This window comes from Sphaeramia orbicularis, chromosome 19 (assembly GCF_902148855.1).
Source record: "Sphaeramia orbicularis chromosome 19, fSphaOr1.1, whole genome shotgun sequence".
Taxonomy (NCBI): Eukaryota; Metazoa; Chordata; class Actinopteri; order Kurtiformes; family Apogonidae; genus Sphaeramia; species Sphaeramia orbicularis.
This window is the reverse complement of record NC_043975.1, coordinates 13,102,457-13,125,005: the sequence shown is the minus strand read 5'-3', so window position 1 is coordinate 13,125,005 and position 22,549 is coordinate 13,102,457. Positions and strand designations below refer to the sequence as shown.

At 33.3% G+C, this 22,549-nt stretch overlaps 1 protein-coding gene and 1 long non-coding RNA gene across 3 annotated transcripts in view; one reads left to right on the top strand and one right to left on the bottom strand.

Annotated features, from left to right (window-relative positions):
- Nucleotides 1–22,549, bottom strand: part of LOC115439501 (zinc finger MIZ domain-containing protein 1-like) — a 380,932-nt gene that overhangs the window by 233,684 nt on the left and 124,699 nt on the right. Inside the window, exon 3 of one of the 2 annotated variants that reach the window (XM_030163314.1) lies at nt 7,265–7,322. The exons of the other annotated variant lie outside the window; for it this stretch is intronic. The gene's annotated coding sequence lies outside the window, so the exon portion shown is untranslated. The remainder of the gene's footprint in view (nt 1–7,264; nt 7,323–22,549) is intronic. 2 annotated transcript variants of the gene reach the window in all.
- Nucleotides 486–9,905, top strand: LOC115439504 (uncharacterized). The gene is made up of 3 exons (XR_003938261.1): nt 486–617; nt 8,412–8,418; nt 9,893–9,905. It is a non-coding gene; the product is annotated as an uncharacterized LOC115439504 (long non-coding RNA).

The window sequence follows — 22,549 nt, the reverse complement described above, 5'->3', positions numbered from 1 at the left end:
GTGAAGTTACCATATTTGGTTCCTTGCTCATACGTGGCAAAAAAAGTATGTATACAGTGTTTCAGAGAGATTTTATAGACATTTTGAATCTGTAAATAGTGAATATGAGTGATTTTTTTCTGTTTATGACCTTTTAACAGTTGTTTTATTACATGTGTTTACTTTTTAGCAAGTGCTATTCAGATGTTTTATGGCAAGAGGACGGAGACTATTGTCATGGCAACCGACAAGGAGGTAGATGACAATGTCCAATAACACACTGAGGTTGAAATTCAGAATTTCGGGGTATTTCAAACCTGAACAATTAACCCTTTATAGTGCACTCATAGAATATTCTGAAATTTTCTACATTTTTTATTGTCATGTAGAAAATCAAGTTCAATGAAGTTACCATATTTGGTTCCTTGCCCATAAGTCGCAAAAAAAAGTATATATATATATACAGTGAGATTTTCAAAAAAAATTGAAGCTGTAAATAGTGAATATGAGTGATTTTTGTCCATTTATGACCTTATAACAGTTGTTTTATTACATGTGTTTACTTTTTAGCAAGTGCTGCTTGGATGTTTTATGGCAAGAGGATGGAGACTGTTGTCACAGCAACCGATGAGGAGGTAGTTGACGATGTCTAATAACATGCTAAGGATGAAATTTAGAATTTCAGGGTATTTCAATGAGTGCCCTCTAAAGGGTTAAACCAGTTGTATCAATGAGAGGGCAGACAGTGTTAAGTATTTCCCCATGTTTTATCACTACAGGCTAAATGAATGACTTCCTTTTTCAGTTTGTGGAGGTTCCGCTAAGGTTAAATAGATATATCCTGCTGACCCTGTTCCCCAGTTCAACCACAAACATGACCTGCTTTAGTTTGTGCAGAGTGGACAGCCCAAGGAGAGAGCGACTGAACTAAAAATATGCAACACACCAAGGTGGAGTCAGGTCCACATTGACATAAAAGGGAAGTAAAGCTGGTGATTTAACCCATAAAGACCCAAATATCAACCAGAGACCAAAACCATCTACTGATCTAAACTGTTTAATACCTGTTAATCCACTAATCCTATTAATATACGGAAATAACTGGTGTAAAATATAGTTTTTCATCTTTTCATGGTCATCAGATATGACCCATTTGGACGTTCAGAGGCTCCGTAGTTACTGTGAAAACACCGTCATCTTCTACAACATTGATTCACCAGCAAAACCCATGGAGCTGGATCAATGACAGTGAATGGAGACACTTGGTTTATGTTCAGTTAATGAGATTTTGGACTTAAAAAGTCACTTTTTAATCAATTTTCTCTGTTTCTGATAAAATAACCCTCAACTTTAATCTGATCTTTAATGAACATCTACATGATTAACAAATTAAATAATGAAAAATTCCTGATTTTGACTGAAAAAAATGCAAAATACAGAGAAGGATATGATAGTAAATGGTGATAAATCACTTAAAAAGGGTTAAAAAGAGAGAAAAATTCTCTTGGGGACTACCACAGAAGTAGCAGTGGGTCTTTATGGGTTAAAGTTTCCACCACAGATTCATAACGAGTCAATTATATTTTGACACTTCTCATAACAACAGTCACACCACAACTTTTCTACATACTACAGCACTTGTTTTATGTTCAGTTAATGATATATTTTACTGAAAAAGTCACTTTTTTAATCCATTTTCTCAGTTTCTGGTAAAATAACCCTCAACTTTAATCTGAGCATTAATGAACATCTACATGATCAAGAAAATAAATAATGGAAAATACCTGATTTTGACTGAAAAAAAAAAGCAAAATACAAAGGGTGATATAATACTAAATGGTGATAAATCACTTAAAAAAGGTTAAATAGAGAGAAAAATTCTCTTGGGGACTACCACAGAAGTAGCAGTGGGTCTTTATGGGTTAAAGTTTCCACCACAGATTCATAACGAGTCAATTATATTTTGACACTTCTCATAATAAGCCATGCTGCAACTTTTCTACATACTACAGCACTTGTTTTATGTTCAGTTAATGATATATTTTACTGAAAAAGTCACATTTTCTTCAGTTTTCTCAGTTTTTTATGTAATAACCCTCAACTTTAATCTGAGCTTTAATGAACATCTACATGATTAACAAATTAAATAATCAAAAATACCTGATTTTGACTGAAAAAAATGCAAAATACAGAGGGTAATATGATAGTAAATGGTGATAAATCACTTAAAAAGGGTTAAATAGAGAGAAAAATTCTCTTGGGGACTACCACAGATGTAGCAGTGGGTCTTTATGGGTTAAAGTTTCCACCACAGATTCATAACGAGTCAATTATATTTTGACACTTCTCATAACAGTCACGCTACAACTTTTCTACATACTACAGCACTTGTTTTATGTTCAGTTAATGATACATTTTACTGAAAAAGTCACATTTTCTTCAGTTTTCTCTGTTTTTTATGTAATAACCCTCAACTTTAATCTGAGCTTTAATGAACATCTACATGATCAACACATTAAATAATGGAAAATTCCTTATTTTGACTGAAAAAATGCAAAATACAGAGGATAATATGATAGTAAATGGTGATAAATCACAAAAAAAAGGTTAAATAGATTTTAAAAAATTTACTTGGGAACTGCCACAGAAGTAGCAGTGGGTCTTTATGGGTTAATGCAACAGTTTTTTTCAGATATAAATATACAGGCGACCAAAACCATCTACTGATGTAACTATTTAATACCTGTTGAACCACTAATCTTGTCAACGCATGTAAATAATTGCTGTAAAATACAGTTTTTCATCTTTTCATGGTCATCAGATATGACCCATTTGGACGTTGAGAGGTTCTGTAGTTACCATGGAAACACTGTCATCTTCTACAACATTGATACACCAGCGAAACCCATGGAGTTGGATCAATGACAATGGATTGAGACACTTTGTTTTTTGTTCAGTTAACGACATATCTTACTGAAAAAGTTACATTTTCTTCAATTTTCTTTGTTTTTTGATATCATAACACTCAACTTTAATCTGAGTTTTTAGAAATATATTGAAAAATGATTGATATTCACTGGAAAAATGCAAAATATGGGTGGTTATTTTTAACAAATGGTGACAAATCACTAAAGAAATATTAAATATAGAGAAAAAAAAATCAAATCAAAAGTAGCTCGGGGTCTTTATGGGTTAATAGAGTTTGGACATGACAAGTGGAGAAATCATGTGGAAACAAGACAACAGAATTAAGAGCTACTGTCCTGCCCTGGGCGTTGTATCCTGACAAAGACCTCAAAGCTGTGTTTCTGGTGAAAAAGCAGAACAAATGGGGATTACAATATTTGAGGAAATGGAGTCTTTCAGCTGACCTACATCCCCCACAGAGACTCCAAATTATAATCCCAGCATACATGTTCAGCTATTGAGTTTTTAGATTCTGTATCAAAAGCATGAAATTGTGTTAAATGGCCACTAAATGGGTAAAAAAAAGGAGATTACTTAGAGCACTTAATGCATGTGGAGTTTGGAAATGAGCGCTGACAGCTCCTGATTTCGGTTCTAACTTGATCCAAACGTTTGTGTTTACCCCGTGTACTGTTTAAAAAAAAAAAAAAGGAAAGGAAAACCACTTGAAACCAGCAGTCTGAGACACGTTAAATCACTCTTTAGCATCAGCCTCTCACAGGTTTTCTTGGAGTATTCGTTGAACCCTGCACTTTAACACTCCAAATCAATTAGATGAACCAGCGCGCGCACATTTCAACTGTTAAAAAAAAACTGAGTGATTATTTAATGCAAAGTCCAGCATCATAAGCATACTCGCACACAAACCACATCCATTAATGTCCGTACGGAGGGTGGTGTAATTGTAAAAATATGCTTTTTACTGAGCGAAATGCACGAGAAGTGGAACACAAGTCCATCTATGGTAGTGGATTTGCAGTTCAGAGCTTCAATCTGCATTTGGTTAGAACAAACACCACCGTAATTCCTTGATTTTGCACAGGGAGGAAAATTATACTTTAACTTAACCCAGTGGTTCCCAACCTTTTAAGGCCCGTCACCCCATTTTAACATCGCAAATTTCTGGCGACCCCAGACTTTCAAAATGGAGACTTTTTTTTTTTTTTTTTTTTTTACTAAAATTCATTTGTTTTTGATCATGTACAGGGTGGGGAAGCAAAATTTACAATGAACATTTAGTTGTTTTTTCTCAGCAGGCACTACGTCAATTGTTTTGAAACCAAACATATATTGATGTCATAATCATACCTAACACTATTATCCATACCTTTTCAGAAACTTTTGCCCATATGAGTAATCAGGAAAGCAAACGTCAAAGAGTGTGTGATTTGCTGAATGCACTCGTCACACCAAAGGAGATTTCAAAAATAGTTGGAGTGTCCATAAAGACTGTTTATAATGGAAAGAAGAGAATGACTATGAGCAAAACTATTACGAGAAAGTCTGAAAGATACTATTAAAGAAGAATGGGAGAAGTTGTCACCCGAATATTTGAGGAACACTTGTGCAAGTTTCAGGAAGCGTGTGAAGGCAGTCATTGAGAAAGAAGGAGGACACAAAGAATAAAAACATTTTCTATTATGTACATTTTCTTGTGGCAAATAAATTCTCATGACTTTCAATAAACTAATTGGTCATACACTGTCTTTCAATCCCTGCCTCAAAATATTGTAAATTTTGCTTCCCCACCCTGCATCCTTACTATACTATGTTGTAAATAATGTTAATTTTAGAGGACATTTAGTCTGTATAATCAATATCAGGGGTGTCAAACATACGGCCCGGGGACCAAATCTGGCCCACCAAAGGGTCCAATGCGGCCCATGGGATGAAAGTGCAAAAATTCCACAGTCAGAGCTGTGGAACTCATTTTAGCCAGTTTAACCCTGACCATATTTTCAGGGGAAAAACGCCTAAAAAGACCAAAGTAAATGAAGAATTACTTCACAATAATAAGGTTCATATGGATGTTCTTGGTGTCTATGGACATTTAGAGACCTCACAGAATCTATTCCCATTGTCTAAAATATTATATCTATTACTATGCCTGAGTAAACTGTAACAAACTAAAAGAGAAATTATAATTTTTTTATTCTTGCCTGGTTTTTTTCTCAGCTGGATTGACGATGATACGCATAAATTAATTGTTCGTGTCGGAGATTTTTAATAGCGTATATTTCACCCCACAAAGATTGAAAATCATGTTTGAACATTAAAGTTTGCACTAAAATACACTTTTGATGTACTTTTATTAACATTAGGGTCTAAACTTTGAGCAAAAGTTGAAAAAAAAAAACATTCATTGTCCTGATTTATTATATTTTTATAGTAGATGAATATTAATATAATTTTTTCGGCCCACGGGCGGGCTGATAGGGCTAAAGGGGTTAGTTTAGGTTCCACATACAGACCAATATGAACTACAGTCAAATAATAGCGAAAAAACTACTAAAAATAATGACTCCATATTTTCTTTTCAATTTGATGTGAAAGAAAAAAAAAAAGCATTATGCCTTTAAATAACGACAACTTCAAATTTTTCTTTGTTTTAAAGCAAAAAATCACATTAAATTCTGAAAATATTTACATTTACAAACTATCCTGTAACAATAAAATGTGAATAATCTGAACAAATATGAACAACCTGAAATGTCTAAAGAAAATTACGCACAATTTTAACCATTTTCTGCCTGTTCCTCAGTGTTTAGTGTCTTTGTAGATCCGATCCATAATGCTCATGTAGAAATGATAAATTGAGGCATAATATTGTTAAAATTACACTTATTTTTCTCAAAAAATTTCAGGGTTTTTTAGGTCATTCACATCGTTTTAGTTTGGATAGTTTATAAAAGTAAGTATTTTCACAATTTAATGTTTTGTTTTATTTTTTTTGCATTAACCATCTAAGATCCAGGACATGTCAGCAAAGTACAAGCTTTTTTTGTTTTTTTATTAAATAAGTGCCTATATTGGAAACATCATGATGCAACAGTTTTTTCAGATGCAGCTTTTAAAATTTGTATGGAATGTCCTTTGTGGTGGACAGTTTTCTTTTCTTTTATTTATTTTGTATAAAGTTGTGAAACTCTTGTCCACAAGTGTAGACAGTGGGTCGTAGGAGGTTATAACAAAGACAAAAATTTGGAGTTGTCATTATTTATAGGTTATTATGCTATTATTTTACTGGTTCGGCCCACTGGAGATCAAATCGGGCTGAATGTGGCCCTTGAAAGAAAATGAGTTTGAGACCCCTGATCTATATTATTGTGGACGGAGGCAGTAAAGCCAGGTGTACTGTAGATTACTGCACAAAGTGAGACCTTTATTTTCCTTGGTCAGGATATGTACAGTCAGTCCAGCTTGGATTTACAAGGCTGACAATTAATACTGAACAAACAAGAACTCAAACTACGAATTATGAAAGAGCTGCAGCATCTGAAACTGACCACAATGAACATTTGAAAGATAAACAGAACCACAGTGCTTCAGTTTCAGACTCACAGTTTGTCATGTCTGTTATGGATTGGGATTGTCTCTGTCAACTCACCATATATTTTTTATTAATAAGTTTTTTTTTCTTGTTTTTTTTTTTTTTTTTTTTTTTTTATCAATTACTAGAAATTTCAGGCGACCCCATTTGAAATCCAGGCAACCCCATGTGGGGTCCCAACCCCAAGGTTGAAAAACACTGACTTAACCTTTTATAGGACACTCATAGAAATACTCTGAGATTCTACATTTCAACTATAGTGTGCTATTGGAGGACCTAACAAGAATTTATTACTTTTGCGAAATTTTTCTACACTTTTTGATGGTGTGGATGTAAAAAAAAAAAATGTAAAAAATTTTTTAAAAAAATCGAGGAACATGTGAATATAAAGTTTGAGATTGTTACTTAAATACAAGCGGTAATAAAAAAAAAAAAAAAAAGTTGTCCTCCGAAGAGGGGTGGTGGCAGGTTTAATAAAAAAAAAAAAAAAAAAGAAGAAAATCAAGGTTAATGAAGTTATCATATTTGGTTCTTTACCCATAAGTAGCTCAAAAAACAAACTAGAAAGTATGTAGAAAAAATAGAAGCAAGGGTCCATATTTAAAGAAGGTCACTCAAGGTCAAAGGTCATTGCACCAAATGACAGGCCATATGTGACTTCCTATCTGTTGCCAATATTAATTATTTATTTATTTGTTTACTTACTTTTCACATAGTAAAAAACATACACATAATACATGTTGGTTAGAAATTGTGATGGATGCTTACCAAAAACCCGCAAGTGGCAACCAGATTCCACAATCCAGATTTCAAAGATTATTTCCACCTGCAATTAAAAATATGAAAAAATATTTGCAAGCTGCACAAAAGTACATTTTCAACAAATAAAATTCCATGATATACCAAGCTTAGAAATATATCCCATGTGGAAAATTACAATCACTCAGGAGCAGAGTTTTCACAGCTTTTTAAACTGAATTTTAATTGAATTATATCGACATATTCAACTGTTTTTAAGTTACAACACTTTTCCATTATAAGCCAACAGGGAACAGCCATCCAAACTGCATATGCACAGGGTGTGTCAGCGATGACACGTCAGGTTTTAAAGCAGGGCTGTCAAACTCATTTTAGTTCAGGGGCCACATACAGACTAATATGATATAAAGTGTGCCGGACTAGTACAATAATATAAATAATACGATAAGAGCTTTTGAGTGAAAAAAGTAAAATTCCGTAATGAAAATGTTTACATCTACGAATTGTACTTGAACATAACATGAACAAATATGAACAACCTGAAAATTCTCTAGTAAAATAAGTGCAATGTTAACAATATTACGCCTTAGTTTATCATTTATACATGTGAATCACAACTTAGAGCTCACAGTGGATCTACAAATACAGAAAACATTAAATAACAGGGAGAATATTATTAAAATTCCACACACTTCTCTTAAGACATTTTAGATATTCACATTTTTTGTAAAAGGCTAGTCTGTAAATGTAAATATTCTTGTGTAATGTAACTTTTTTTTACACTAAAACAGAGAAAAATTTACAGTTTCCATTATTTATAGGTTATTATGATAGTATTTTACTGTTCTGATCATTTTTAGACTGAACTGACCTAAAATGATTTAAACATCCTTGATTGTTAATATCTTCAGTATAATTTTTGTATTTCACAAATTCATCCCCGGGGCCGGACTGAACCCTTTGGCGGGCCGGATTTGGCCCCCGGGCCGCATGTTGGACACCCCTGTTTTAAAGAGTTAACATCCTTGATTGTTAATATCTTCAGTGTCATTTTTTAATCCCACGAGCCAGATTGGACTCTTTCGTGGGCCAGTTTTGGCCCACGGGCCGTATGTTTATCACCCCTGTAACAGAGTATTTCTTGATTGCCTTTCAGGATCAGTGTACTTCTTGCGCCAGTGGTTTTATTTAATTTGCTCCTGTCTCATAAAGAAGCTTGACAAGTGCTACACAAATAAGGACGATTATTAAATCATCGTTACAGGCTGTTGAAATGAGACCTCCAGTGTGTGCGAGGCAGAAACTGAAAGGAGAAGAGGCGGAAAAGAGAGAGCGTACGTATGTTTTCGAAGCCTCAGGAAATACCAGGACAGACTCGCTGACTCTCCAGCACTCCTGACCCATGTGACTGGAAACACACAGGCCAGATTGTTTGCATGTTTGCTCGGGGGCCGCGATAAGAACATTTGGTTACAGAAAAAAAAAATAAAATAAAATATCAAAGCAGAAGTCAGCATCTGAATCTGGTCTGCCACTAGAGGTGTGGTCCGATTTGGCTGCTTATCGCTTGTTTAACTTTTGTTTTTTGAACCATCAGCCATCCTTTTCATTTGCATGATGACTCTTCTGTTTGTGTCCCACGGCGACGCGATGCAACCAGCCCCCATTGGCTTCTTGCTCTCATTACATTAGCATAATGCAGATGCAACTAGATCAGTAACCTTGCTGTTGCTCAGCACTATTTACAGCAAATACACATGAAGCTGCCAGAGCTGCAGTGCTAACATTTATTTTAATAACCCACTTTATTATTGCATGTTTTACTGGCTGTGTGTTAATATTGTTTTAAGTGGCGTGGCATTTCAGCTACTACAAGATTAATGCGCTTTCATGAAAGTCACTTTCTATTTGCAAATTTGCAAAGTATTTGAGCAAAAAAACATCTGAAAAGCAATAGTTTTTGAATGACATGAATAGACCAGATGCCACTATCATGACTTTTTTTTGGACTAGAAATGGAAATGGGAAAAAATGGAAACACTTCATAATTAATGTGTCTTGTTTGTATAAGACATTCATAATTTGTAAATTTAAGATTATGATTTTACTGACTGGGATAAAAGCTAAAAATTGACATAATTTAATAATAATTTGACAACCTAGTTTTGGGGAAATAATGTGCAGTGTGTAACTTCTTATAAAACCCCATCACCGTGATGTTTTTCAATCTGTTTGTATGTATATATGCACATGTATGCAGGTTTGTGTGTATGTACAGGGTGGGGAAGCAAAATTTACAATATTTTGAGGCAGGGATTGAAAGACAGTGTATGACCAATTAGTTTATTGAAAGTCATGAGAATTTATTTGCCACAAGAAAATGTACATAATAGAAAATGTTTTTATTCTATGTGTCCTCCTTCTTTCTCAATAACTGCCTTCACACGCTTCCTGAAACTGACGCAAGTGTTCCTCAAATATTCGGGTGACAACTTCTCCCATTCTTCTTTAATAGTATCTTCCAGACTTTCTCCTAATAGTTTTGCTCATAGTCATTCTCTTCTTTCCATTATAAACAGTCTTTATGGACACTCCAACTATTTTTGAAATCTCCTTTGGTGTGACGAGTGCGTTCAGCAAATCACACACTCTTTGACGTTTGTTTTCCTGATTACTCATATGGGCAAAAGTTTCTGAAAAGGTATGGACAATAGTGTTAGGTATGATTATGACATCAATATATGTTTGGTTTCAAAACAATTGACGTAGTGCCTGCTGAGAAAAAACAACTAAATGTTCATTGTAAATTTTGCTTCCCCACCCTGTATGTATGCATACAGGTATATACATGCATGTACATATGTATGTGTGTATATACCGTCCTGTGTAAAAGTCCTAAACCAACATTATGTTTGTTGGTTTATTAAAATTCTAATGTCCACACATGCATTTATCAGCATCTGTATTTAGATCCAATCTGATATATGGGAAGTATGAACAGCAGGAAAAACAGTTTCAGTGTAAAAACAGCTTCAGTAAACTAAAGTGAAAGTATTTAGTTCTTCTTGTCTCCTATGTCGACATAATTGAAAGGATTGGAAACGTTATGTGGATGAACAAAAATAGATGAAAGAAGGATAAATAAAAGAATATTACAATCATATCATGTATTTGCTATTATAATGCTAGAAAGCGGCTGCAAATTGGACAACACAGGTTTACACTGCTGTGAGATTTTAATGTGAAAATGTTCAGAGTTTGAGCACTTTGTCAAAAATGATCTCAATATTTATCCTGTGGTGAAAGAAATAGTCATAATCTGTACTCATATTCACTTCTACCATTGGAATGAATGGACTCAAAACAAAGGGCAAGGACCTCAGCTCCAAAATTAAGCCGATAGGGAAGTACAGTCCTGTGCAAAAGTCCTAAAAACCAACATTATGTCTGTTGTTTTATTAAAGTTTTAATGTCCACATGTATACATTTCTTAGTCTGTGTATTTAGATCCAATGTGATATATGTGAAGTATAAAAACTAAAGTTTCAGGACAAAAAAAAAACAGCTTCTATAAACCACGGTGGTCATATTTAGTGACCTCCGTTTGCACTTAACATATCTTTAACCCTTTTGTTCAGATAATGTGACATTTATTGCATTAATTTTCTGATGTTTTATACCAGGTTTTTTTCAACACATGTCAAAGGTTTCTAACTGTTTGTGCTGCTTCTTGTCATGGGGTCAGAGGTCACACTAAATAGTGACTTTAACCTTCGCAAAACATTTAGTTCAGTTTTTTGTGTGTTTTAAGTCTGTGCACAGATTTCACGTATTTTCTTATTGTATTGAAGTAAAGAAGAATGAGAAATAAAATGCATGAATATTTAAACCTTGAAAAAACAGCCAAGACTTTTGCACAGTACAGTATATAAATGTGTGTATATATATCTACATATAATTACACTGGTCAACAACAAATTTATTGTTTAAGTTTTTTGAGCTGATTTAGGATAATTTTGGTGTGCTGAATCCAAAAATCATATTAATTTTGCTCAATCAGGTCAACTTTCTGAACTATGCTACATATTGGCTTTTTAACATTTTTGCTTACATTTATGGGCATTTTCACATCATATGATACTAAATTCTTTCATATTTCTTGCAATAAACGAGTTCTGAAGATTTTAGTTTTGCCAATTTATGATTAATGTTTTTTTTTAATATTACAGGTGAATGAAATGGCTTCGACTAGAAGATCTTGCAAAAATAAGCCTGACGTATTCTACTACATCTGCAGTGAATACACCATTGTACCTAACAGGAATCCTGTTAGAAAATGATTTTTTTTCTCTTAAAACCTATTTTGGGTGAGAACTACATAAAAAAAATCAACTGATAAAGTCACAAAAATGTCATCAATTTTGTGAGAAGATCAAATTTTTCAAAATCAAATTAGCAAAAAAAGCCTGAGCTGATTGAGAAAAACAGATGTCATTTTTGGATTTAGCGGTGCAAAATGGTCCTAATTCAGTTGAAAAAACCTAGACAACTTGCAAAAAAACATTTTTTTGTAACCCAGTGTTATTGATTAATAAATGACTTACAACAGGGGTGTCAAACTCATTTTAGTTCAGGGGCCACATTCAGCTAAAATTGATCTGAAGTGGGTTGAACCAGTAAAATAATTACATAATTATTTATAAGTGACGTCAACTCCAAACTTTTCTCTGTTTTAGAGCAAAAAAAAGTTAATTTTACATTATGAAAAGGTTTACATCTACAAACTATCTTCACAAAAGATGTGAATAACACGAACAAACTGAAAAAATAAGTGTAATTTTAACAATATTCTGCCTCAGTTTATCATTTACACATGTACATTATAACTTACAGACCACAGTGGATCTACAAATACACAAAACATTTAATAACAGGCAGAATATTGTTAAAATTGTACTTAACTTCTCTTAAGACATTTCAGGTTGCTCATATTTGTTCAGGTTATTTACATTTTTTGTGAAATTATACTTTATTTTAGTGTAAATACATGAAAATATTTACATTTACAAAAGGAAAAGTTTAGAGTTGTCATTATTTCTATGTTATTATGATAGTTTTTTACTGGTCTGACCCACTTGAGATTGAATTGGTCTGAATGGGGAACATGAACTAAAAGGATTGTTAATATCTTAGTGTAATTTTTGCATTTCACAAATTCATCTCAAGGGCCGGACTGGACCCTTTGGTGGGCTGGATTTGGCCCCCGGGCCGCATGTTTGACACCTGCGACTTATAGCCTCCTGAGACCCAGCAATACATTTTTGTCCTCTGTAGATGACAAAAGTTGGACAGTTTTACTTATAAAATGCTGTTTATTGCAAAGGACATTCCATTAAAAATAAATAAATAACAATTATTTTTTAAAAAATGTATCTGAAAAACTGTTGCTTTATGCTGTTTCCAATCAAGACAATTGTTTAATGTAAAAAAAAAAAAAAAATAATTCACTTTCCTGGGTTTCCTGGTTGAGATTCAAAAATCTAGAGACTTCATTTGTTGTTTTCTATGTGTTATATTTCTATTTTATCAGTGATTGATTTGACGACACGTTCTAAATAAATTACTAAGAAACAGACACAGTTCTTCATGTTTTCTCTCTGCAGTTTTAAGCTCGAAGATACGAAGATAATCGAGTACGTTCCAGCTCAATTATCTAAATCCCTCTAAGCCTTTCCTGAAAATGTCACTCCTTTACTCCTCAAATTTTCATCTCTAACTGGAGTTTAACTACTTCCACGAAAAGCCTGATCCTAAAAACTCAACGCAGTACACAGTCTGGTTTCCCTTTAATAAGAAAATTGCATCTTTGTTGTGTTTAATGACCACACGAGCACAAGTTAAACATGTTATAGCAACCAAATGGACACCGTCAAATGATGAAGATGAGCGAGAAAAAGAAAAAAAAAATCCACTGTTTCCTTTCTCTAAACACATTTTCAATCCATCCTGTCCTGCCTCGCTAAAGGTCAGTGGAAACCTGACTACTGATCATCATAAAAGTTGGCCTTTTCCTGCAGCTGTGCAACTTAAACCATAGTAGCAGAGATGTAAATATTATAAAAGGAGGAGGTCAGGCTCTAGTGCAACCATAAAAGTCCGTTTACTTCTCCTTCTCCTTGTAAAATAAATATCGTTAGCCTCGTAGCGTAATTGCCTAAGTCATCTTTTTGGTCAAATTGTGATATCTGCGTAACTTCACTGCTGCTTTTTTTTTGCATCATTGACCATGTCCTGAAAAAGTATGACATATTTCTTGTAATAAACGAGTTCTGAAGATTTTGCTTTTGCCAATTTATGATTAATGTTTTTTTTAATATTACAGGTGAATGAAATGGCTTCGACTAGAAGATCTTGCAAAAATAAGCCTGACGTATTCTGCTACATCTGCGGTGAATACATAATAAATAATAAATACATCCTGTTAGAAAATGATTTTTTTTCTCTTAAAACCTATTTTTACTGGGAACTATATAAAAAATCAACTGATAAAGTCACAAAAATGTAATCAATTTTGTGAGAAGATCACATTTTTCAAAATCAAATTAGCAAAAAAAACTTGACCTGATTGAGAAAAACAGATGCCATTTTTGGATTTAACGGTGCAAAATGGTCCTAATTCAGTTGAAAAAACCTAGACAACTTGCACAAAACATTTTTTTGTATCCCAGTGTAATTAATGGCCAAATATTGAAAGTTAAATTCTTCCTGAAAACAAAGTCGCAAAAGAATTGGCAAAAAAGACATTTTCTGATACTTTCATTGCAAAGAAAACCTGGTCTTAGAAGGGTTAACCTACAATCCAAGTCCTTAACAAACGCACCAAAAAAACTACTAAATCTTTCCGAACATTACCAACCCTCTGTAACCTCCTACTAAAATAAATAAAGTTTACTCCTGACAGCACCGTCCAACGCTCGTCTTATCTTTTGGAAAAATGACTTAAATTAACGGTGCGTCAGAAAACACAGCCTCACATTGTTTTTAATGACTCCGGCGACGAATGTGTTACTTATTGATTTGCAAGCCAGTGAATCGCAGATGAAAACCGAAGAGAATCTGTCTGTCGGTGTTTGTGTGGCCCATTATAAGTAAATGGGAGAAAAAACAAGATGTAAAAATTCATAAAAAATTTTAACTTTGACCTATTTTTCCCAAAATGTTATCATGTCTATTCTGGGTCACTTTCAATCTATAAACCCAATTTGGTATGAATTCAACCTTTAGTTTTGCTACTACAAATATTTGAAATTTCACCCATTATAAGTAAATGGGAAAAAAAAGTGTTAAATTCATAAAACATTTAAATTTTGACTTATTTTTCCCAAAATGTAATCGCATCTATTCTGGGTCTCTAGCAATATATAAACCAAATTTAGTAAGAATTCAACCAATAGTTTTGCTGCTACACACTTTTGAAATTTCGTCAATTAAAAGTAAATGGGAAAAAAAAAAAGATTTTAAAAATTCATGAAAAATTTTAAGTTTGACCTACTGTTGCCAAAATGTAATGACATCTATTCTGGTTCTCTAGCAACATATAAACCAAATTTAATATGAATTCAACCAATAGTTTTGCTGCAACAGACAGTTGAAATTTCGCCCATTATAAGTAAATGGGAGAAAAAACAACATGTAAAAATTCATTAAAAAAATTTAACTTTGACCTATTTTTCCCAAAATGTTATCATGTCTACAATCCAAGTCCTTAACAAACGCACCAAAAAAACTACTAAATCTTTCCGAACATTACCAACCCTCTGTAACCTCCTACTAAAATAAATAAAGTTTACTCCTGACAGCACCGTCCAACGCTCGTCTTATCTTTTGGAAAAATGACTTAAATTAACGGTGCGTCAGAAAACACAGCCTCACATTGTTTTTAATGACTCCGATGACGAATGTGTTACTTATTGATTTGCAAGCCAGTGAATCGCAGATGAAAACCGAAGAGAATCTGTCTGTCGGTGTTTGTGTGGCCCATTATAAGTAAATGGGAGAAAAAACAAGATGTAAAAATTCATAAAAAATTTTAACTTTGACCTATTTTTCCCAAAATGTTATCATGTCTATTCTGGGTCACTTTCAATCTATAAACCCAATTTGGTATGAATTCAACCTTTAGTTTTGCTACTACAAATATTTGAAATTTCACCCATTATAAGTAAATGGGAAAAAAAAGTGTTAAATTCATAAAACATTTAAACTTTGACTTATTTTTCCCAAAATGTAATCACATCTATTCTGGGTCTCTAGCAATATATAAACCAAATTTAGTAAGAATTCAACCAATAGTTTTGCTGCTACACACTTTTGAAATTTCGTCAATTAAAAGTAAATGGGAAAAAAAAAAAGATTTTAAAAATTCATGAAAAATTTTAAGTTTGACCTACTGTTGCCAAAATGTAATGACATCTATTCTGGTTCTCTAGCAACATATAAACCAAATTTAATATGAATTCAACCAATAGTTTTGCTGCAACAGACAGTTGAAATTTCGCCCATTATAAGTAAATGGGAGAAAAAACATGTAAAAATTCATTAAAAAAATTTAACTTTGACCTATTTTTCCCAAAATGTTATCATGTCTACAATCCAAGTCCTTAACAAAACGCACCAAAAAAACTACTAAATCTTTCCGAACATTACCAACCCTCTGTAACCTCCTACTAAAATAAATAAAGTTTACTCCTGACAGCACCGTCCAACGCTCGTCTTATCTTTTAGAAAAATGACTTAAATTAACGGCGCGTCAGAAAACACAGCCTCACATTGTTTTTAATGACTCCGATGACGAATGTGTTACTTATTGATTTGCAAGCCGATGAATCGCAGATGAAAACCGAAGAGAATCTGTCTGTCGGTGTTTGTGTGGCCAGCGGCGGGCGGCGAGGCTTCGGTATAGTAACGGCGGTTGTGTGAGACGGCTGGTCACATGTCTGCGGTCCTGTGCTAGACTGGCCCTGTGCCTTGAGGTGGTGGATGGCAGCTGACTGCTCTGATTCACTGGGAACTCGACTTACGCGTTGTTCGCCTCACAATGGATCGACTCATCAGGAGTGGATGTGGAGCTCGTTCAGCGTCCGTCCCTCAGTCGCTTTACTGGAAATCCTTACTGGAGGCCTTTGTTGCCTTTGTGTTGTGATGGAGACAGTGGTCGTTTGTTTACTATTTCATTAATGTGCGCCGTTCACGTGCAAAGGCTGATTCTCCTCCGTTCTTCCCACTGAGGTTTGCCGACTCAAACGAGATATGGACAAAAGTATCGGGACACGTTGAAATCAGGTGCTGCTTTTCTAACAGGGATCTGAGATACAAAACAATAAAAACAAATGACATGCTCAAAATAAACAAATAAATGAGTGAATGAAATGAATGATAAATATCATTGCATTGGTTAGTTTGGTTTAAATTGTTATATTCGCTTCTAAAATGCCTCAGAGATGGTTTTTACGTTATTTCTCTCAAAATTGATTTTTTTTTTTTTTTTTTTTTTTTTATAATGTTCTACCTTGAAATTTCTAAAATATTTTTCATGCTCTGACTAAATCATAATTTTCTACCACAACTAACCATCTACTTTCTTTACATCTCACTTAGGAAGAAAAATCTCCCATTAAACTTTAAGGAAATATTGATGTTTATAAATTATATGGACAAAAATATTGGGACACGTTGAATTCAGGTGTTTCTTTTCTAACAGGGGTCTGGGATACAAATTAATAATGACAAATGACATAATATAGTTTTATACTGTGATAAATGCTTGAAATAAACAAATAAATGAGTGAATGAAACGAATGAAAAATATCGCATTGGTCAGTTTTGTTTAAATTAATATATTTGCTTCTAAAATGCCTCAGAGATGGTTTTTACATCATTTCTCTCTACATTGATTTTATTTATTTATTTATTTATTTATTTATTTTTTATAATGTTTTACCTCAAAATTTCTAAAATATTTTTCATGCTCTGACTGTAAATGATAATTTTCTACCACAACTAATCATCTACTTTCTTCACATCTCACTTAGGAAGAAAAATCTCCCATTAACCTTTAAGGAAATATTGATGTTTGTAATCTATATGGACAAAAGTATTGGGACACGCTGAATTCAGGTGTCTGGGAAACAAAATGATAACAACAAATAATAATAATATAGTTTTATGTTGTGATAAATACCATATTGATAATTAATATTAATGTTTTCATCTGAAATCATCATGAACAGGACATCTTACAGCTGTAGACATGATGTGTCCCAATATTTTTGTCCATTTATTTTATAAACATCAATATTTCCTTAAAGTTTAATGGGAGAGTTTTCTTTCTAAGTGAGATCTGAAGAAGTAGATGGTTAGTGGTGGTAGAAAATGATTATTTCCAGTAGAAATTTAGAGGTAGAACATTTAAAATCATAGTCATGGATGTCCTGCAAAAGTAGCATGACCATGATAAGCATTGATTTTCACAAATTAGTCCTCTGTTCTGTGTTGCACTGGAAAGTCTATATTTATATGACAATATTCATGCAACATTGACACCCTTTTTTCAAAATAAAAGCGAAAACAGTGTAGTTTGTATCAATGATTTTATGTGTAATATGTTGTGAGACTGTTTTGAATAAAAATTTGAATTAAAAAAATCATAGTCATGGATAAAAAAAAAAACAAAACAATGTTGAAAGCAATTAAGTAAAAACCATCTCTGAGGCATTTCAGAAGCGAAGATAACAAATTAAACCAAACTAACCAATGCAATATAATGATATTTATCCCAAAATAAAACTATATTATAATATTTGTCGTTACTGTTTTGCATCCCAGACCCCTGTTAGAAAAGAAACACCTGAATTCAACGTGTCCCAATACTTTTGTCCACTTCCTTTTCTTCACCTGAAAACTGATCACTGCACAGAAACCCCTCATTGGCCAGATCCTGTTTCAAGCCAAAAATGCTAAAAGTACTTAGAAGAAATAAAGCTTATCAGACACTGAAGTGGATTTAACCGTCACAGTGATTGTAATTTCCTCTAAACAACTGTGAAGCACCTGCCCGCATTTATTCACAGTTTTATAAATCAAAATGATGAAGAAAGCCTCTTTTTAACCCAGATCTCAGTCTGAATGAGAAGTGGAAATCAGACTTAAATGCTTTTGACAGTTTTTTTGAGCGCTGACAATGATTTCTTCAATGAATAGAATTGGACAGATTCGTTGTTGAAACGTCTATTGATTAACTAAGATGTTTATCCCTTTACACAGAAATCACAGCGTTTGCTAATTAATGCTTTTTCCACACTGAGACAGATATTTTCTATTGATAATTCTGCCCAAACGGCCTGTGTTGCAAAGAATACCTCTGTTCAACAATGGAAAAACGACTACAAACTGGTCCGAATGTTCAGACAAAACACAGTTAGTGTTGTTAAATCTATGGATACTGGATAATACTGGACTGGATTTGATGTTTCAGGTGCAGATTCAACACACAAAGTAATAACAAATATGAGTAGAAGGGGATGTCAGGCCACTGTTTTACAATTTCTACATTTTCTCTGAACACATGGATATACAAACCGGAATTTATTAGAAATCGACACTTTTTGCAACCAAAAAAGAACAGTTTAGATCAGTGTTTCTCAACAGGGGGCGCTGAGACCGAAATGGGGGGCGTTAGTCTGTACAAGTATCAATATCAAGCAGCATGTTATGTCAAAGCTGAATTACCTTGCCCCCCCCAGTGGTAATGTTTGAGCCAAATTTAGCCCAATTCAATCTCAACTAGTTCCGATCCGATCATAATGACCTATAAATAATGAAAACCGCAATTTTATCTCTGTTTTAGTATAAAAAAGTGTTTACATTTACAAAACATCCTTTAAAAAATGTGAATAACCTGAACAAGTTATGAAAAACCTGAAATGTCCAAAGAGCAATTTTTAAAAAAAATATTATGTGTGTTATTAAATGTTTTGTGCATTTGTATTTGTACACTGTGATCTGTAAGTTGTAACAAACATGTGTAAATGATCAACTGAGGTATAATATTGTTAAAATTACACTTATTTTTCTTAATAAATTTTAGTTTGTTCATGGTTGTTCATGTTATTCACTTTTTTTAAAGGATAGTTGATAGATGGAAACATTTTCTTGATGTAATTTTACTTTTTTCACCTTAAAACATAGTGAAAAGTTTGGAGTTGACATTTTTTTGTAAAATATTTTTACCTCCCTCCCCTAAGAGGAGGCAAAGGGTATTGTTTTTGGTTTGGTTTGTTTGTTAACACTCTAGCAGCAAAACTATTGGTTGAATTCATACCAAACTGAGTTTATAGATTGCCAGTGAACCAGAATAGATGTGATTACATTTTGAGAACAGTAGGTCAAAGCTAAAATTTTTCATGAATTTTTAAAATCTTTTTTTTCTCTCCCATTTACTTATAATGGACGAAATATCAAATGTCTTTAGTAGCAAAACTATTGGTTGACTTCATACTAAATTTAGTTTATATAGTGCTAGAGACCCAGAATAGATGTGATTACATTTTGGGAAAAATAAGTCAAAGTTTCAATTTTTTATGAATTTTTTTTTTTTTTTCCATTTACTTATAATGGGTGAAATTTCAAATGTCTGTAGCAGCAAAACTATTGGTTGAATTCATACTAAATTTGGTTAATATATTGCTAGAGACCCAGAATAGAAATGATTACATTTTGGGAAAAATACGTCAAAGTTCAAATTTTTCATGAATTTTTAAAATCTTTTTTCCCCATTTACTTATAATGGGTGAAATTTCAAATGTCTGTAGTAGCAAAACTAAAGGTTGAATTCATACCAAATTGGGTTTATAGATTGACAGTGACCCAGAATAGACATGATAACATTTTGGGAAAAATAGGTCAAAGTTAAAATTTTGTATGAATTTTTACATCTTGTTTTTTCTCCCATTTAGTTATAATGGGCGAAATTTCACGTCTGTTGCAGCAAAACTATTGGTTGAATTCTTACTAAATTTGGTTTATATATTGCTAGAGAACCAGAATAGATGTCATTACATTTTGGCAACAGTAGATCAAACTTAAAATTTTTCATGAATTTTTAAAATCTTTTTTTTTTTCCATTTACTTATAATGGACGAAATTTCAAAAGTGTGTAGCAGCAAAACTATTGGTTGAATTCTTACTAAATTTGGTTTATATATTGCTAGAGACCCAGAATAGATGTGATTACATTTTGGGAAAAATAAGTCAAAGTTTCAATTTTTTATGAATTTAAAACTTTTTTTTCCCACTTACTTATAATGGGTGAAATTTCAAATGTCTCTAGCAGCAAAACTATTGGTTGAATTCATACCAAATTGGGTTTATAGATTGCCAGTGACCCAGAATAGACATGATAACATTTTGGGAAAAATAGGTCAAAGTTAAAAAATTTTTATGAATTTTTACATCTTGTTTTTTCTCCCATTTACTTATAATGGGCAAAATTTCACATGTCAATAAAAACATCAATTTTGTTTCAGTTTACTTCAAACTTGGCACATACATAGAAGCAGTTGATATGCTGACATCAGCACACACATAGACATGATGACATCAGCTGGATCGATGCCAAAATAAGCTACAATACATGTAAGGGGCGGGGTTTGTTGTGCCTGACACCACTTGTTATATTACTATTTCACTGGTCCCGCCCACTTCAGATCATATTGTGCTAAATATGGCCCCTGGATTAAAATGAGTTTGACACCCCTGAGTTAAAAGGTTAATCACATAAACACAAAGGGGACGTTTTTGAGGAAATAATAGTGTTCGTATTTTAACAGCATAAGAAAAAAAACAGAGCAGACTGTCCCATAAATCTGTAGCTGACTGTGACTGGTGATTTAGTGTCGGGGGGTGCAGTGACATCAATACTGCAGTGGGTGTTTGTCTGAGGACACCAAAATATCCCATCACCTCTGCCCCCCCCCCCCAGCCCCCCCACCGTCCTCTTCCACTGACAGTGATACCATACTACACGTGCAGCTGTCTAAATATTACTTCTCCTCTTCATCTTGCCTCGCCTTTTCTGTCCCTCTGCGAGCACATGCACTTTTTTTTTTTTTTTATCTGGCAGGATGAGTTTAGGACGGACAACTGTTAAAGCGGCGCAGCTGGGATGTCCACATTTGGTGCACCGTTGTCATGTCAACACATTACAGGCTGGGAATGCTTCATCTTGTGCCGTCCAGTTATGACGCTATATAAAGTAGCATACAAAAAAAAACAAAAAAAAAACATGACAGAGATTGAAGATGCACCTGAAATGAATTATACAACCTAAAAATTACAAATAATAAACATTAAAAAGGGATGGAACTGATGCCAAAATACAGTAGTTGGCAGTTAATTTGAGTGACTTTATTATTTTCTGTGTTTTTATATAATTTGACATTATTTGATTCACATTTTCCTCTTTATATTTTTAATTTGTCACTTGTTTATGGTATTTTTCTACCTGTCTTTTTCTCTGCACTTGCTTGTTGGATGTTACTGCTGTTAACTGTGAAATTTCCCCACAGTAAGATGAATGAAGCCATACCATTACCATTAAATAGCCTGTGGAAATGACCTTCAAGGGGCTACTTTTCCCTTTTATACATTAACTACATTTCTGAACCTGCATTTTTTTTCAGTTGAATCAGTAACAGAGTCTTATTTTTACACAATATCTATATTTCTGCTTGTAAGGAATGTGCGTACAGTCATGACCTCAGCCTGTAACTAACCTGAATCACATTATTCCACGTTTAAATAACATTTTTTGATGAACTACAGAGGAAAGCAGCGGGTATAAACTGTCAGAATATTGTGAAAAATGTTGGTCAGTGCTTCTCAAAATTCAATATGATGTCCTTAAATGTATCGTTTGATTTACAACCTAGAAAATATTCATAAAGGAGCACAAAAAAAAGGCTGGAATCAGATAATTTTCTTTAAAAATCACTTAAAATGATGCCAAAATACAGTAATTGGCAGTTAATTTTGAGTGATTGTTCATTATTTTCAAATTGTTTTTATATTATTTGACATTAGATACTTGAATAACCCTCACTTTTTTATTACATACTATATGATGTTACCATTAAATAGCCTGTGGAAATGTCCTAGCAGTAAATATAAATATAGAAAAAGGCTGGAATCAGAGAATTTTCTTCAAAAATTACTTAAAATGATGCCAAAATACAGTAG